This window comes from Schistocerca piceifrons, chromosome 9, assembly GCF_021461385.2.
Source record: "Schistocerca piceifrons isolate TAMUIC-IGC-003096 chromosome 9, iqSchPice1.1, whole genome shotgun sequence".
Taxonomy (NCBI): domain Eukaryota; kingdom Metazoa; phylum Arthropoda; class Insecta; order Orthoptera; family Acrididae; genus Schistocerca; species Schistocerca piceifrons.
In genome coordinates this window covers 210,258,107-210,262,846 of record NC_060146.1, presented here as the reverse complement: position 1 = coordinate 210,262,846, position 4,740 = coordinate 210,258,107, and the positions used below count along the sequence as shown (strand labels likewise).

Here is a 4,740-nt window from a genome sequence, read left to right as displayed (position 1 = left end):
GTTTATGCAGGGTGGTGCTCCACCCCATATTTCTAGATCTCTTGCGCGCGTCGTTCGGTGATGATCGTGTGCTCAGCCGCCACTTTCGTCATGCTTGGCCTCCCAGGTCCCCAGACCTCAGTCCGTGCGATTATTGGCTTTTGGGGTTACCTGAAGTCGCAAGTGTATCGTCATCGACCTACATCTCTGGGGATGCTGAAAGACAACATCCGACGCCAATGTCTCACCATAACTCCAGACATGCTTTACAGTGCTGTTCACAACATTATTCCTCGGCTACAGCTATTGTTGAGGAAAGATTGTGGGCATATTGAGCATTTCCTGTAAAGAACATCATCTTTGCTTTGTCTTACTTTGTTATGCAAATTATTGCTACTCTGATCAGATGAAGCGCCATCTGTGGAACATTTTTTGAACTTTTGTATTTTTTTGGTTCTAATAAAACCCCATGTCATTCCAAGCAAGTGTGTCAATTTGTACCTCTCTATCTACATTATTCCGTGATTTATTCAAATTTATACTGACTTTTTGATCACCCGGTATTTAAAGCTAACATGATGTGCATCCTCATAGTATCGCTACTTGCGCCACTCTTAATGCGACTGGCGCGAAATCTGAACAGAGATTGTCTTTCAGGTGTAGAAACACGCCTACCAACTTACGTTTGTATCGCTCAACTCCTTGGTGTTGCAATTTTTTACAGTCAGTGTATTTTCAGATCTGGAAACCCTACCTTTAGCTCACGGACATTCTCTGTTCTCATGTCTCACCTCTCATGCTACAATATCCTTATATCATTTTTCTGTAGGACTACGTCTGACCACACACGGCACGTTGAAAGATGCCTGTTGTTACCCTTTTATGGGTGTTAAGGGCACTTTGCGACCTCTCATGCGTGCAGTTTGTAATGAGCTGCCTGTAAGTCTTGTTTCATGCTGCTGCAGCTGCGCAGAGCCCCTGCAGATGGGGTGAACGATTTTTGTTTGGTTATTTCAGTTACTCAAAGTTTGTTCTTTACCTCATTCTCTTTGTATGTGTTGGTGTATAAATGAATGTGAGAGTGACAAGGTTTTGAAGTTGGCACCACATGTCAGAGACAGTACAGTAGTAATTTTGCACTGCCAGTCGAAATGGGCTGTGTCAGGCAACAGAGTCCAGGGAGCTTCTTGACCAGTAACAAGATGAGAGCAGGGAAAATAAATCCCCGGAGAATGTTGGCACTGTCCTTCCGGTGCTTAAGGGAAACTACCCCACCTTTGGCAGCCCAGAGGATGGCCAGGACTCGCAGTGAAACCGGTATCTGTTGCTGGCTTTCCGGAGGTAGTTGCAGCTGGTTCTTGCTGTTAAGATATTGAGTTCGTTTAAGGGAATTGTAAAAAAGAAGCACTCCGTCTTCAGGCCTCAAGTGGCCCATCGGGACCATCCGACAGCCGTGTCATCCTCGGGCGAGGATACGGATAGGAGGGGCGTGTGGTCAGCACACCGCTCTCCCGGTCGTTATGATGGTTTTCTTTGACCGGAGCCGCTACTATTCGGTCGAGTAGCGCCTCAATTGGCATCACGAGGCTGAGTGCACCCCGAAAAATGGCAACAGCGCATGGCGGCCTGGATGGTCACCCATCAAAGTGCCGGCCACGCCCGACAGCGCTTAACTTCGGTGATCTCACGGGAACCGGTGTATCCACTGCGGCAAGGCCGTTGCCAAGGGAATTGTAGTGGGTCATTAATATTTTTTCTTTCATCTTTGATGCGAATTTTAGCCAAATACTTTGAAAGGTGGCTACACTGAGTCACAGCGACAGAGATTGCGCCAAAGAGTATTATTTCGCCGCCTCCACTGGCGCAGTAGTAGTTCAGATGTTGCCGTGGGCAGTGATTGTTCAGAGGTTGCCGTGGGCAGTGCTTGTTGAGAGGATGTCGAGAGCAGTACTAGCTGAGAGCATGTCGTGTGCAGTTATTGTTCTGTTGGGCGGGAGAATAGATGGTGTTCGATTGGTGTAATGTATATACGGAGGATGTTGCAATGATCATAGTGTATTTTTCGTCTATGTATATGGAGGTAACAAAAAAAATTTTTATTTCAAATCTCCTTAATAATAATGGATCTTGGCCACAGGTTCAGTCAACAAAGCATCTGGCTCGTGTTCATGTATTAGACTTGTAATTCTGGTTTCTATGTGCATTTATAGTATTTCTGGTTTTTCAATTAGTTCATTGTAAATGGTGTTTAAAATATCTTGTCGTATTGAGGAAGAACCGTGCCAGATACATGTACGTTGAACCACACTACCGCACACAGAACAGTTACACTTGTGCTTTGTTGTTTCGTAGCTTTTATAGTTGCAGGGGACTTAATTAATCAATTGTGTTAACGGAAATTTCCTTTCATTCTTTATTGTTATTTTATGCAGTCAGATTGCGTACTAATACTAGTCAGGGCGAACCGGTTACGAGACTTCATAACCGGACACACAGCTACTAAAATTATTATAAATTTAATTTTATAATTAAGCCCCCCCGCAACTTGCTTTAATTAGTTAGTTAGTTACATGTGGATCATGATGCCCGATAGATCGTAATATTGTCCAGTTTGATAGAGGATGTCTCAAATGGTTCAAATGGCTCTGAGCACTATGGGACTCAACTGCTGTGGTCATAAGTCCCCTTTGATAGAGGAAACATACATTAGAACGTGTTAGTCCGGTTACAGAAATGCTATCACAGTCTCCTTCAGGTTCGTTTATGTTAGTAAAAGATCCAATATCTTGTTTGTTAATGGCATTTTGCGAGAGAGGTTAGTCTCATAGCCAGCGCTTTGTTTGAAGTTGAGCCAACGCTCTGTGATCATATAATCCATTTTCTTAAATCTTGGGCTTGACGTTTGTTAAATTCTGGTTAGCATTAACTTGCATAGTGAGTGGAAATTTTGTGTGGGGTTCAGTTTTTTTCTTTGTGCCTACTAGGATGCTCTTTGTCCATTAGAATCCCATGTGCTCAAGATCTCACAGCTATTAAACTGTAGTATCTTGTACGTGTAATATGTAAAAACCTGTGCGAAGCAGATATCTACATTTCCTCTGAATTATTGTTGGTAATCATTTTGTTGACTTTTTTCAAACTGTTGGCGATCATTTGCCTTTGATGTGGCTGCTCCCAACACCCACTGTTTTCATTCTTTTCTTGGCTTACTGACAGCGGAGAGTAATATAGTCTGGCCATTTTAATGGTATGAGTGAATTTGTGAATTATGTAATTTCACTCTCGATTTGTGAAACTTGATATCTCTAGCTCTTGGTTGTATCCACTACCAATGATCCGTTTATCCAAATGAGTCCATCACCATAATGTGTTAGGCGACTCATTATTCAGTAACTAACCATGATTCACTGCTTCTGTTCGCACAATGAATATTGTGTAGTGAACACCCTCCAGAGAACTATTGGTGGCAAACTTCTGCCTTTTGATAAATACATTGTCACCATTTATGATAAAAAGTATCTTATTGGTTACACAAATGATTTTGTTACTATGAGTAATATTAGCCATTCCAACAATCTGTATTTGACCCTTAGAAAGAAATGTGTCTACAGCGCCAAAGCATATTTAAAGAAAGTAGTAAGTAAAACGAGATATTGTCAGTATGATAAAATCTAATGTGACTTACAATGCGTTACTTTCCCTGACACGGTCATTTAAACTCGTATTAACTGTTTTATCAAATCCTGTTTTGATTCATTCATTGGGTCATATCCGTTGTGCCCTCGGTGAGTCAATAAGACGAGCATGCTAATCAGAAAATGCGACGTATCCAGGAGCGCACTTTTTCAACACTATCTAGACGAAAATTAAACTCATTCGTTCAGAATCTGTGCTCATGTTATTAATTTGTTTTACAAACAATAGTAAAATATGTACACCATCTTTCACGTGGCATTCCTGCTCAGGATCCTTCAATTACTAAAGCAAATAAATAATATCATATCCACATATACCTTTATATATACATATATAACTTCTTGGTTACCATCTGATTCTGATTTAAACTGTTCTCATGATGGCAATTGTTGGCTGATAGTTTTTTGCGAAACACAACAGACATCAGTAAATATTGCACTTGAGTACCACTTACCTGTTATTGAGGAAGAATTGCCACTAGACAGAACAATACTTCTATTGTCCGCAAATGGTACAGGTATTCACACATCAACAACTGTGAGAACACCTATGAGAACGTTTTTGACTAGCTTCCAAACACTGTACACAGTTCATTAGGGAACACAGCGTAACCTCTGTGCATGTTCGCTAACAACCATCAGCCATACATGTCCACTTGTTTGGACCTGGACCATGGTTCGAAATAAGCGCATCACGAAATTCTGTTTCAAAATACTAACGCTATAAAACTTACCAACCATCGGCAAAATGGTCCCCAACAGCGGAGAATCTGATGTTCCAGCTCTCTGAACTGCTCCACAGCCACCATGATGTGTGATTCGAGAGCCAGTACTTGGTGGACCTTTGTAGCAGAGAGAGCTGCAGTTCCCGTTTCTGGAGGCCTCACCCACGCAGGGTTAGAGGACTCTATGTAGCCGCGAACCTCGTACACGCTGCAGTATCTGAGTCTGGTGGTCACCGACCTGCACGGAGTCACCTCCTTCCTGATATATTCGTCTACAATTTTCTGCCACATGCTCCAGCCACTTGTCAAACACACATTCTCCTTGTTCATCCACTGCCGGA

At 42.3% G+C, this 4,740-nt stretch overlaps 1 pseudogene; it reads right to left on the bottom strand.

Moving 5' to 3' along the window:
- Nucleotides 1-1,585: 1,585 nt before the first annotated feature.
- On the bottom strand, nt 1,586-1,703 carry LOC124717668 (annotated as a pseudogene).
- Nucleotides 1,704-4,740: the final 3,037 nt, after the last annotated feature.